Source organism: Halichoerus grypus, chromosome 4, assembly GCF_964656455.1.
Source record: "Halichoerus grypus chromosome 4, mHalGry1.hap1.1, whole genome shotgun sequence".
Lineage (NCBI taxonomy): Eukaryota > Metazoa > Chordata > Mammalia > Carnivora > Phocidae > Halichoerus > Halichoerus grypus.
In genome coordinates, this window is record NC_135715.1 from 162,224,015 (window position 1) to 162,238,350 (window position 14,336).

Here is a 14,336-nt window from a genome sequence, read left to right on the forward strand (position 1 = left end):
GAAATTAGTCCTGACTTTCTAAGCAGATATTTGGTAATTGGATTTTTAGTAATAACCCAGTCATTATCAAGATCTTTGATAAAATTGCAAACACAGATTAAATTATATTCCGAGACTCTTACTCATGGTTAAAAACCATGAATGGATGTTATATTTTGTCATATGCCTTTTTCCATATCTATTAAGATGTTCATTTTACTTTTAGTCTGTTGATAAGGTGCATCGTTTGATTGCAAAGTATATTTAAAAAAAATACAGAAAGTTTGATCAGTGAAGTAATAGGCATTTTGAGTTACAGAACATCTTTCTTTTACAAGAAATGGATTTATATTAATGTCTAGAAATTTGGTACAATAAGCAAGCTTGGTTAAACAGGTGTACATTGTATATTGACTGCTATATGTTGTATTTGTGTGTGCAAAAGAACTGTTTATAAAAGCTTACAACATTATTTAAAAACCTTTTCATATTGAGATCACTAAGATAGTTATGAAAAAACTGAGAATATGACAAAATAGTTATTTTGTAATTAAATACTGTCGTGTTAAAGATAATTTTAATTTAATTTATTTATTTTAAGATTTTATTTGATTATTTGAGAGAGAGAGAAAGCACAAGTAGGGGGAGGGGCAGAAGGAGAGGGAGAAGCAGGCTCCCCGCTGAGCAGGGAGCCCCATGTGGGGCTTGATCCCAGGACTCTGGGATTATGACCCGAGCCGAAGGCAGATGCTTAACCAACTAAGCCACCCTGGCGCCCGGTAATTTTAATTTTAGTGGCTGTGTGACTTGAAAGTTATTTAACCTCTCTGTCTCAGTTTTCTTATCTGTAAGATGGTACAGTTACAGAAGCTACATTATAGGATAGTTTTAAAGATTCAGTGAGTTAGTATAGCTAAAACTATATGTTTAATCAAAGCTAAGACTATCAATTTTTAAGATACACCATTATTTTATGTGCCACTAAATTAATGAACATTGCCTCTTAAACACTTAAAATACTGCCACTTACCTGACCCAATGCATTTCAATTTCAGTTATGTTAAAATAGGAAAAAATGTTCATCATGCAATCAATGAAATACGCTGTATGTTTGCTTTTACTTGTAATCATTATTAATGATATATATATACTTTTTAAGATTTTATTTATTTGAGAGAGAGAGAATGAGAGACAGAGAGCATGAAAGAGAGGAGGGTCAGAGGGAGAAGCAGACTCCCTGCCGAGCAGGGAGCCCGATGTGGGACTCGATCCCGGGACTCCAGGATCATAACCTGAGCCGAAGGCAGTGGCTTAACCAACTGAGCCACCCAGGCGCCCTCATTATTAATGATATTGAAGATTTAAATATTTTATTTTGTCATCTTTTTACCTTGCTCTTTTGTGGTATGTCTTTGGTCACTTTTTTAATTTCAAGGATTTTGATAGGATGAGATCTGATTGTGTTTGGGGTTCAAAGATGCTAGGTGGTGCTAGGATTTTTTGCATCCTAGTTTAACATGTTCTGTTTATTTTTATTTATTTTTAATTTTTAAAATTTTCAGTTTTTTTGCTGTTTTTAAAAAGTAATCTCTACATCCAGTGTGAGGCTCAAAAGCATGCCCCTGAGATCAAGAGTTGCATGCTCCACTGACTGAGCCAGTATGGTGCCCCTCACATGTAGTTGTTTAACTACAACTGTATGATGGCAGTATTTTTCTAGTTAAAAAGAATTTCACAGCTTTTTGCAACTAAATGTAATCTGTAAAGTTGTAGTTCATATCATAGACCCACAAATAGTTGTATTTTAATTTTCTAGATATAGGGATATACTAAGTAGGGATGCCCTGGGTTCAAGGACTTTATCCCCAAATTGAATTGCTTTAGAGTGATATTTCTTAACTTTTCATACCTCAGGCCCTCTTTTGTAAATATACAAATTAACCTACCTTCTTTTATATCCATTTTACGGTTATATACTGACTTAGGGCATAACCATTGTAACTTGCAGCTTCTCCAGCATTTTGCCAAGATGGAGGGGTTTAGATGAATTAGGCCTTCTAGAAGTTATATCAGGGTGACAGATTTGGCAAAGTTCAGAGGTTCAGAGAGGAGTCTTCAGACCCTATGTGACCAAATATTGTATTATCATTTAGTTGATGACTACTGTAACTCCTATTTTGAACTTACATGTATGAGGACATTTATTTAAAATGCTAAGACATTTAATTTGATACAATATCTTTTGAGTATACAACCTTATAATCCTATGGTATTACTTTCAAATTTTGAAGGAGATTTTGTTATAATACAGAAAATTTGATACTACCTATAGTTCTTAATTTCTAAATATTCAAACTTGTATTTATATTAATTTTCTGTTGTTACAACAAATTACCACAAATTCAGCAGTTTTTTTTTTTTTTTAAGATGTTATTTATTTATTTGACAGAGAGAGACACAGCGAGAGAGGGAACACAAGCAGGGGGAGTGGGAGAGGGAGAAACAGGCTTTCCGCTGAGCAGGGAGCCCGATGTGGGGCTCGATCCCAGGACCCTGAGACCATGACCTGAGCCGAAGGCAGACGCTTAACGACTGACCCACCCAGGCGCCCCTCAGCAGTTTAAAACAACACAAATTTACCATTTTATAATTGTGGAGGTCAGAAGTCTGCAGTGGGCCACAGAATTGCGTTCTTTCTGGACGCTCTAGGGGAGAATCAGTTTCCTTGCCTTTTCCAGATTCTAAAGGCTGCCCACATTCCTTAGCTCATGACCCTCTTTCAAATTCCAAGCCAGAAGTGGCATCACTCCAACCTCAGCTTTTGTTTTCACATCTTTCTGTCTCTGCTTCCATCATCACCTCCCCTTTCTCTCCCCCTGCTTCTGTTGTCACATTGCTTCTCTGACTCTGATCCTCTGTCTTCCTTTTTAAAGACCCACCTTGGGCCCACTCTGATAGTCTTTCCATCTCATGTTAAGGTAACATATTCACAGATTCCAGAGGATTAGGATGTGTTCATCTTGGGGCGGGGGGGGGGGGGGCACTGTTCAGTCACAATATATGAACATAGCTTTTCCTTCCTTTATCAGTAAATGGCAACTCTAACCCCCTTGATACCTGAGCCCAAAACCTTGGTACTGTCCTTGACCCTTCTCTTTTGCATTGGATTAACAAATGACTCTATTTTCACATGTCTGGATCTGACTTATACCACCTCCCCTGCTACCAGCCTGATCCAAGCCACCATTATTCCTCAGTTAGATTATAGCAATAGCAGGAGTGATCTTTTAAAAATCTTAATCAGATCATGTTCTGTTCAAAACACTCAGAGACTTCCCTTCTCACTCAGTATAAGAACTAGAGTCCTTAACATTGCCTACAAGCCACGAATGATCTAGTTTTCTAGTATTGAATCCTCTCCTAATTTAATTCCTCTCCTCTCCTTTGCTTACTCTATTCCAGTCACTTTGGCCTCTTTTTTGAACATAACAGACATACTTCTGCCTCAAGACTTTTTTTTTTTTTTTTTTTTAAGCGAGTGAGCACAATTGTGCACACTCAAATGGGAGGGGAGGGGAGGGGCAGTGGGAGTGGCAGGAGAGAGAATCCCAAGCAGGCTCCACGACCAGCACAGAGCCCTTTTCAGGGCTCGATCTCACGATCCTGAGATTGTGAACCAAGCCAAAATCAAGAGTTAGTTGGTTAACTGACTGAGCCACCCAGTCCCCCTGCCCCCCACTTTTTAAAAACAAGTTCTGACCACTTTTATTAAAGAAAAATTTTGCATGAATTACTTCCACTAGTCTGTTCTGGCATGCTTCTAATGATATGGGAATCACCTGGATCGATGATAGCCAGTATACATACTCTGTAGTATTTACCACATGCTGTGCCCAATTTAATATTATTGCCACTGTAGTGATGGACACCAGTTTTGGCCAACATGGTGTAGTGTTCTATTTCAGATTTCCTCAAGGCTGGGCAGTTGTTGGTGAGGATGACCAGTTTTACTTTGCCATGTCTGATCATTTTCAGAGTCTGCTTTTACCTCAACATGCGCTTTCCATTTTTCATAAGGAATTGGAGCCTAGAGTTGATCAATTCCAGCAACTTTTTCATTTTCTTTGTGGCCACCATCTTCCTCCCTTAGGTGCATGATGGCCCCAACCAAGAGCAGCTGCCAGAGTAGCCAGATATGGGAAAGGTGCCTCAAGATTTTTTTACTTTGCATTTATCATGCCCTCCACCAGGAGTATTCATTCCCCAGAGAGTTGTATCACTGGATCTTTTAGCTTTTTCATGCTTTTGACCTAATGTCAACTTCTATTTTTTTTAACTTAAAAAAAACTTCTAAAAATTAATTTTTAGGGCGCCTGGGTGGCTCAGTTGGTTAAGCAACTGCCTTCGGCTCAGGTCATGATCCTGGAGTCCCGGGATCGAGTCCCGCATCGGACTCCCTGCTCAGCGGGGAGTCTGCTTCTCCCTCTGATCCTCCCCCTCTCATGCTCTCTGTCTCCCATTCTCTCTCTCAGATAAATAAATAAAAAATCTTTAAAAAAAAAAAAAAAAAAATTAAAAAAAAAAAAATAAAAAAAATAAAAATTAATTTTTACTCCCAGTATAATTAACATACAGTGTTACATTAGTTTCAGATGTATAATACAGCGTTTCAACAATTCTATACATTACTCAGTGCTTATCACAGTAAGTGTATGCTTAATCCCCTTCATCTATTTCACCCACCTCCCTACCCACCTCCCCCCTGGTAACCATCATTTTGTTTTCTATATTTAAGAGTCTGTTTTTTTGTTTCTCCTTTTTTTTTCTTTCTTCATTTGTTTTGTTTCTTAAATTCAGATTTAAGGAGTGAATTTCACATATGAATGAAATCATATGATGCTTGTCTTTCTCTGACTTATTTCACTTAGTGTTATACCATTTAGCTCTATCCATGTTGCAAATAGCAATATTTCATTCTTTTTTATGGCTGAGTAATATTCTGTTTTCTGTGTGTGTGTGTGTGTATACACAGATATATATATACACACACAAATTTATATATATACACACAGATATATATACACACACACATATATAAAAATAGATGCATATATTTATATATAAAATCATCTTTTTTGTGTGTGGGAGCTCCATTATGGGGCTAGAACTCATGACCATGAGATCGAGTCACATGCTCTACTGACTGAGCCAGCCAGGTGCTCCGTACCACATCTTCTTTATCCATTCATCTATCAATGGACATTTGTGTTGCTTCCATAATTTGGCATTGTAAATAATGCTGCAATAAATATAGGGGTGCATCTATCTTTCTGCATTAGTGTTTTCATATTCTTTGGGTAAATACTCAGTAGTGGAATTACTGGATCGTGTGGTAATTATATTTTTAATTTTTTGAAGAATCTCCATACTGTTTTTCACAGTGACTGGACCAGTTTACAGTCCTATGTACAGTGTACAAGGTTCCCTTTTCTCCATATTCTTGCCAACACTTGTTTCTTGTGTTATTGATTTTAGCTGTTCTGACAGGTGTGAGGTGATATCTCAGTGTGGTTTTGATTTGCATTTCCCTGATGATAAGTGATGTTGAGCATCTCTTCATGTGTCTGTTGGCCATCTGTATGTTGTCTTTGGAGAAATGTCTGTTCACATCAACTGCCCATTTTTTATTTTTTATTTATTTATTTATTTATTTTTAAAAGATTTTATTTATTTATTTGACAGAGAGAGACACAGTGAGAGAGGGAACACAAGCAGAGGGAGTGGGAGAGGGAGAAGCAGGCTTCCCGCGGAGCAGGGAGCCTGACACGGGGCTCGATCCCAGGACCCTGGGATCATGACCTGAGCCAAAGGCAGCCGCTTAACGACTGAGCCACCCAGGCACCCCTCAACTGCCCATTTTTTAATTGGATTATTTGGTTTTTATTTGTAGAAGTTCTTTATATATTTTAGATATTAACCGTTATTGGATATATCATTTGCAAATATCTTTTCCCATTCAGTAGGCTTTTAGTTTAGTTGATTGTTTCCTTTGCTGTGCAGAAGCTTTTTATTTTGATGTAGTCCCAATAGGTTTTTGTTTTGTTTAGTTTTGTTTTTTTTGTTTTGTTTTGTTTTTATTTTTGCTTTTGTTTCCCTTGTCTTAGGAGACGTATCTAAAAAAATGTCGCTATGGCCGATGTCAGAAAAATTACTGCCTGTGCTATTTTCTAGGATTTTTATGGTTTCAGGTCCCACATTTAGGTCTTTAACCCATTTTGAGTTTATTTTTGTGTATGGTGTAAGAAAGTGGTCCAGTTTCATTCTTTTGCATGTGGCTGTCTAGTTTCCCCAACACCATTTGTTGAAGAGAGTGTCTTTTTCCCATTGCATATTCTTGCCTCCTTTTTCAAATATTGACCATAGAATTGTGGGTTTATTTCTGGGTTTTCTGTTCTTTCTAAAAAATTTTTAAAGCATTATTTATTTATTTTAGAGCAAGAGAGCTCACGTGCGGGAGGAAGTAGGGGGAGGGTGGGGGAGAGAGAGAATCTCAAGCAGATTCCCTGCTGAGGGTGGAGCCCGACCGTGGGGCTGCGTCTCATGACCCTGAGATCATGACCTGAGCCAGAATCAAGAGTTGGAAGCCTAACTGACTGAGCCACCCAGGCATCCCTGGGTTTTCTATTCCGTTGATTTGTGTGTCTGTTTTTGTGCCAATACCGTACTGTTTTGATTGCTATAGCTTTGTGGTATATCATGAAATCTGAGGTTGTGATACCTCAAGTTTTGTTTTTCTTTTTCAAGATTGCTTTGGCTATTTAGATCTTTTGTGGTTCCATATAAAATTTAGGATTGTTTGCTCTAGTTCTGTGAAAAATGGTATTTTGATAGAGATTGCATTAAATCTGTAGATTGCTTTAGGTAGTATGGACATTTTAACAATATTTGTTCTCCCAATCCATGAGTGTGGAGTATCTTTCTATTTTTTTGTGTCATCTTCAATTTCTTTCATCAGTGTTTTCAAGTACAGGTCTTTCACCTCCTTGGTTAAGTTTATTTGTAGGTATTTTATTATTTTTGGTGTAATTGTATATGGTATTGTTTTCTTAATTTATCTTTCTGCTTCTTTATTGGTATATAGTTATGCAACAGATTTCTGTATATTGATGTTGTATCATGCAACTTGACTGAATTCATTTATTCTATAGTTTTTTGGTGGAGTCTTTAGGGTTTTTTATATATAGTATCAGACATGATATAAATTGTGAAAGTCATCTGCAAACAGTGAAAGTTTTACTGCTTCTTTACCAATTTGGATGCCTTTTATTTCTTTTTGTTGTCTGGTTGCTGAGGCTAAGACTTCCGGTACTACGTTAAATAAAAGTGGTGAGAGTGGACATCCTTGTCTTGTTCCTAAAAAGCTGTCAGTGTTTCACAGTTGAGGATGATGTTAGCTGTGAGTTTTCATTTAAGGACTTTATTATGTTGAGGTATATTCCTTCTAAACCTGCTTTGTTGAGGGTTTTTATCGTGATTGGATGTTGTACTTTGTCAACTGCTTTTTCTGTGTCTCTTGTGGTAATCATATAGTTTTTATCCTTTCTCTTTTTAAGTGATGTATTTTGTTGATTGATTTGCAAATATTGAACCACACTTGCATCCCAGGAATTAATCCCACTTGATTGTGGTGAATGATTTTTTAAATGGATTGTAGGATTTGGTTTGCTAATATTTTGTTGAGGAATTTTGCATCTGTGTTCATCAGAGATACTGGGTAATTCTCTTTTTTTGTGATGTCTTTATCTGGTTTTGGTATCAGGGTTATGCTGGCTTCATAGAATGAATTTGGAAGCTTTCATTGCTTTTCTGTTTGTTTTTTTTTTGGACTCGTTTGAGAAGAGTAAGTATTAAGTCTTCTTTAATTAAAAAAAAATTTTTAAGTAGGCAACATGCCCCAAGTAGGGCTCAAACTCAAAACCCCAAGATCAAGAATTGCATGCTCCACTGACTGAGCCAGCCAGGTGTCCTGGTATTAATTCTTCTTTAGATGTTTGGTGGAATTCATCTGTGGAACCATCTGGTCCAAATGTCACCTTCCTTGATGACCCTTCCTGGTCTATATAGAGTTATAACATACTTTGTTTACTCTCCTTTTTGCTTGTACTTTTTTTTCCCATGCTGTATTTTTCTTTGTATTACTTACCATTTAACATACAATGTTAACCTATTTGTTTAATTTGCCTCTGTCTCCCCTGGCTGGTGAGCTCCATGAGGGCAGGGGGTCTCCTACCCCGCCCCCCGCCAGCCCCCTACCCACCTGAGAGAGGAAGGGGGTGGACGGGGAGAGGGAGAGAGAGAATCTTAAGCAGGCTCCACCCCAGTGCAGATCTTGATGCAGGTCTCATGAGATCATGACCTGAGCTGAAATCAAGAGTCGGATGCTTAACTGACTGAACCACCCAGGCGCCCCAAAGGGAGTCTTTTTCATTGTCAATATCTGGAACAGTGCCTGGGACAAAATAGGCATTCAATAAATATTTGCTAAAAGAATAAATTAGGTTTTTTTCTTGTAAGCAGTAGAAAATACCCAAATGAGAGTAGTGAAATAAATTAGTTTTCCAGAATGGAAGAGCTTGTATTTGTATGTACAGGTAAATGAAGTTGGTGAATACTTTTCATTTGCCTAGGATATTTAATATAGATGTGACCAACAGAATTTTAAGTGGTATTTCACATGTGGCTAGTACTTTGGAGTTAATTCTGCAGTTGATTTGCTTTCACTTAGTGCATGGCTTATTCTATAGTGGATACTCATTAAATGTCTTAGTGGATCTCTCACTTTTTGGGTAGTGAGCAAGGGAGATATTCCTATTTTTATTTATTTATTTATTTATTTATTTATTTATTAAAAAGATTTATTTATCTTAGAATGAATGGGAGGGCCGGGGTGGGGGGAGAAACCCAAGCAGACTCTACGCTGAGTATGGAGCCCAATGCAGGGCTCGATCCCACGACACTGAGATCATGACCTGAGCCAAAACCAAGAGTTGGATGCTCAACTGACTGTGCCATCCAGGTGCCCCGAGATACTCCTATTTTAAAAAAATCAGTTAAGTAAACTCAAGCTTAGCTGTGACCCTATTAAACTAAAATTCTGTGAAGATAGAAATTGTGTTCATTTTTTTTTTTGTCTGTGTCCCTTGTGGTTTGTTGAGTAAAATGATTGAAATTATGACTCATACAATTTAAAATTTTTACATGTGTATATGTTTTTCTTCTTCATTCAAGAAATACTTACGAGTATCTGTTCATGCTGGGAAATCATTGATAACTCATGGAGCTAACGGTCTAATTCTGTGACCATTTTGATTGCTATGAGGAGCCTCTGTTCAGTAAATTCTGAATTGGCGGGGTTTGGACTAAATATAACATGGCACTGCTTTTCTTTTGTTGTTCTTGCTGTTATTTGGCTTTATCTATTTATCTATTGAACAGTTTGAATAGAGGCAAGGAGATGCATTGTTAGGAACTTCCAGAACCTACAAAACAATATTGAATAGGGGAAGCAACAAGGGATGCCTGTGTTTTTCAATATATAGTACTACAAGTCTTCTGTCGGGAGATCACGTTTGAATAACAGTCCCTTCTCTTCTCCCTTAAACCCTTTTATTGTAGAAGAGCAGACCAGGTTCAGAAAAAGGACTTGAATAACTTAGCTTAATATATAGTACTGTTTTGAGAGAAGAAGAAATTAAAATTTATTGACGTTAAATTCATATTTTTTTGGGTTTTTATCATCAGCACATTTGCTTATAATGTAATATGTATAATCATGAATTTTATTCATGTGCAAATAACAAAACCTCCATATAACATAAATTTAATGTCAGCAGTTCAGTCGGTGGTGTAGATGTGTTATATACATGTAATGACAGGGCATTGTATTTCAATTTTTTCTTCTTTTGAAGTGAATAAAGACTGGATCACTCGTATTATTAACATGACTTTTTAAAAAAGGTTAAAGTCCGGTTAATTCAGATCGGTTTAATATTATTTGATGTTATACATAAACTCTTTTGACACAAGATGTGTAAATTAGACCAGATCATTTTGGCTGCTACTTTAATCCTACCTCTGTCTTTCCAAACGTAACAGTTGTCATCAGTTTGTTAAAAACCCTATTTAATTGATGTTTTGGGTTTTATTTTAAACAACATTGACATAACATAGAACTCACCATTTTAACTATTTTAAAGTGTAAAGTTCAGTGGTTTTTAATGTATTTATAGAGTTGTGCAACCATTACCAAATTTAATTTCAGAACATTTTTATTATCCCAGAGAGAACTTGTACCCATTAAATAATCACTGCATGTCCCTGCACTCCCTGGCAACTGCAAATCTACTTTCTGTCTCTATTGATTTGCCTATTCTGGACATTTCATAGAAATAGAAACATAGTATGTGGCCTTTTCTGTGTGACTTATTTCACTTTAGCATAATAATATTTTCTGCACTCATCTGTGTTGTAACATGTTTCAGTACAGGCATGCCCCAGAGATATTGGGAGTTTGGTTTCAGAGCACTGCAATAAAGCAAATACTGCAATAAACAAATGAAATGAATATTTTGGTTTTCCAGTACATGTAAAAGTTATTTTTACACTACAGTGTAGTCTATTAAGTGTATAGTAGGATTATGTCTAAAAAAAACATTGTACATTTTGTTAAAAAATACTTTATTGCTGGAGTGCCTGCCTGGCTCAGTTGGTAGAGCATGTGACTCTTGATCTTGGGGTTGTGAGTTTGGGCCCCACGTTGGGCTTAGAGATCATTTTATTTTATTTTTTTTAAAGATTTTTATTTTTTGACAGAGAGAGGACAGCGAGAGAGGGAACACAAGCAAGGGGGAGTGGGAGAGGGAGAAGCAGGCTTCCCGCCAAGCAGGGACCCTGATGCGGGGCTCGATCCCAGGACCCTGGGATCATGAATTGAGCCGAAGGCAGATGCTTAACGACTGAGCCACCCAGGTGCCCTTAGAGATCAGTTTAAAAACATACTTCATTGCTGGGACGTCTGGGTGGCTCAGTTGGTTTTAAGTGTCTGCCTTCAGCTCAGGTCATGATCCCAGAGTCCTGGAATTGAGTCCCGCGTGGGGCTCCTTGCTCAGCAGGGAGCCTACTTCTCCCTCTGCCTGCAGCTCTCCCTGCTTGTGCTCTCTTTGTCTCTGGCTCTCTCCCTGATGAATAAATAAAATATTAAAAAAAAAAATACTTCATTGCCAAAAATGCTAACCATCATCTGAGTTTTCAGGGAGTCATAATCATTGGTCACAGATTACCATAACAAATATAGTAATGAAAAAGTTTGAAATTGTGAAAATTACCAAAATGGAGAGAGAGACCTGAAGTGAACAGATGCTGTTGGAAAAATGGCACCTGTAGACTTGTTTGAAGCAAGGTTGCTACAAAATGTTAGTTTGTAAAAAACACAGCATCTGGGAAGCACAGTAGAATGAGGCATGCCTATACTTCATTCCTTTCTATAGCCAACTATTTCATTATATGGATATACCACATTTTGTTTATCCATTCATCAGTTGATGGATATTTGGGTTGTTTCCACCTTTTGATTATTATGAATAATGTTGCTATGAACATTTGTGTGTAAGCTTTTGTCTAAACATTATATTTTAAATCCTCTTGGGTGTACATAGGAGTGGAATTCCTGGGTCGTATGGTTGCACTATTTACATTTCTAGCAGTAGTGTATGAGAGTTCCAGTTTCTGTACATTTTTGACAATATTTGTTATTTGCTGCTTAAGGTCGTAGCCATTGTAGTAGGTGTGAAGTGGTATGCCATTGTGGTTTTGATTTATATTTCCCTAATCACTAATAATATTGAACATCTTTCCATGTGCTTATTGACCATTCTTGGGAGAAATGTCTACTCAAGTTCTTTTCTTTATTTTTTCTTTGTTCACTTTTTAATTGTGTTGTTTACCTTTTTGTTGAGTTGTGAGAGTTCTTTATATATTTTGGATAGCATATCCTTATTAGATATACGATTTGCAAATATTTGTTTCTAGTTTGTCAGTTGTCATTGCACTTTCTTGATCATGTCCTTTGGAAGCCTGTCCTTTGAATGCACAGAAGTTTTTAGTTTTTGTGAAGTCCAAGTTATTTTGTTTCTTGGGCTTTTGGTGCCATATTTAAGAAACATTGCTTAAACCAGGGACATGAAAATTTATACCTATGTTTGCTTTAAGAGTTCTATAGTTTTAGCTACAAAGAATATGTGGCTTATTGTATCTAACTTCTTTCACTTAGCATAGTAAACTCTGAGTTTATCCATGTTGTGTAGCATATATCAGTACTTTATTTTATGGTTGAGTAATATTCCATTGTATATAATATTTTAGTGTGTTTTATTTAGGTCTTTGATCCATTTTGAGTTAATTTTTGTATATTTTGTATAAGGTGAGAATCCAGATTGAGCCAGCCAGGAGCTCCATTGAGCATCTTTTCATGTTTTGGCCATCTACATGTCTTTGGAGAAATGTCTATTCATGTTCTCTGCCCATTTTTAAATTGGATTATTTGGTTTTTGGGTGTTGAATCGTCACATTTTGAGTTCTTGATACAGATTATTTGTATGTTCTCTCTTTTTTTCCTGATTAGTTCTGGCTAAAAGTTTGTCGTTTGTATTGATCTCAGAGAACTAACTTTTGATATCAGTGGTTTTCTTTAGTGACTTTTTGTTTCTTTTTATTGACTGTGCTCTCATGTGTTATTTCCTTCCCTCTGCTTTTCTTTGGTTGGGGGTTAATTTATACTGCATTTTCTTCTTTCTTAAGGTATAAACTGATGTCATTGGTTTTCTTCCTTTCTAATATAGACATTTAGGGCTATACATTTTCCTCTTAAGTACTGCTTTAGTGGCATCCCACAAATCTTAAATTCCCCCTCCCCAGACATTTCCCCCCACACTCTCATTTCTCTTTTAATGGCTTTTGTTGAGCAGTGAGTTATTTGGAAGTGTTATTTAATTTCCAAAGATTTGGGAATTTTCCATGGATCTTTCTGATAATGATTTTTTTTTTTAAGATTTTATTTATTTGGCCACCTGGGTGGCTCAGTTGGTTAAGTGACTGCCTTTGGCCCAAGTCATGATCCTGGAGTCCCAGGATCAAGTCCCACACCTGGATCCCTGCTCAGCAGGGAGTCTGCTTCTCTCTCTGACCCTTGCCCCTCTCATGCTCTCTCTCTCTCTCATTTTCTCTCTCAAGTAAGAGAGAGCACAAGTGGGGAGGAGAGGGAGAAGCAGGCTTCCCGCTGAGCAGGGTCCTGCTGGAACTCAATGTGGGGCTCGATCCCAGGACCCTAAGATCATGACCTGAACCAAGGCAGACACTTAACTGACTGAGCCACCCAGGCGCCCCTCTGCTAATGATTTCTAATATAATTCTTCTATGGTCAAACACTTTGTTTGACTTGAATTCTTTTAAATTGTTTTGAGACTTTTTACTGGCCTATAATAGGGTTTAATTTGGTTAATGTTTTGTGTGCATTTGAAAAAAAATGTGCATTCTGCTCTTGGAGTGTTCTCTAAATGTTAATTAGGTCAAAGTGGTTAATGGTTAACGGTGGTGTTCAGTCTATTATGTTTACTTTCTGTGTATTCTGTCAATTTGAGAGAGGGTTATTGTGATCTTTGACTATACCTGTGGATTTGTCAATTGCAAGTCTATCAAGTTTTGCTTCATGTATTTTGAAACTGTTATTATGTATATAAATGTTTACATTTGTTTTCCCTTTATGAATTAGCATTTTTATCAGAAAATTTTAAAAAATCTATGGTCATTTTTTTTCCTCTGCAGTCTACTTCGTACTTTTGTAGCTACTTCCATCTTCTTTTGGGTAGTATTGTATAGTATCTTTTCTCATTCTTTTGTTTCTATGTTATCTGTGTCTTTAAAGTGTATTTCTTAAGATTTTATTTGAGAGAGAGAGTGTGTGTGCACTAGCAAGAGAGTGAGCATGAGCCAGGGGGAGTGGCAGAGGGAGAGGGAGAAGACTCCCCACTGAGCAGGGAGCCTGACATGGGGCTCTATCCCAGGACCCTGAGCTCATGACCCAAGCCGAAGGCAGATGCTTAACCGACTGAGCCACCCAGGAGCCCCTAGAGTGTATTTTTTTTTTTTAAAGGAGCATATAGTTGGGTTGTGCTGTTGTATTTACTCTAACAATCTCTTTTAGTTGGCATGTTTAGATTATTTACTTTTTGTGTGATTAGAGATATGTTTAGGTTCAATTATATCACCTGTTTATTTTGTCTCATCCTTTCTTCCCTTTTTAT

The 14,336-nt window shown here is 37.0% G+C and overlaps 1 protein-coding gene and 1 pseudogene across 29 annotated transcripts in view; one reads left to right on the forward strand and one right to left on the reverse strand.

Annotated features, from left to right (window-relative positions):
• ABI2 (abl interactor 2) overlaps positions 1-14,336 on the forward strand; it is a 164,565-nt gene that overhangs the window by 5,955 nt on the left and 144,274 nt on the right. The gene's annotated exons all lie outside the window — the stretch shown is intronic.
• Positions 3,748-4,736, reverse strand: LOC118524000 (large ribosomal subunit protein eL30 pseudogene; annotated as a pseudogene).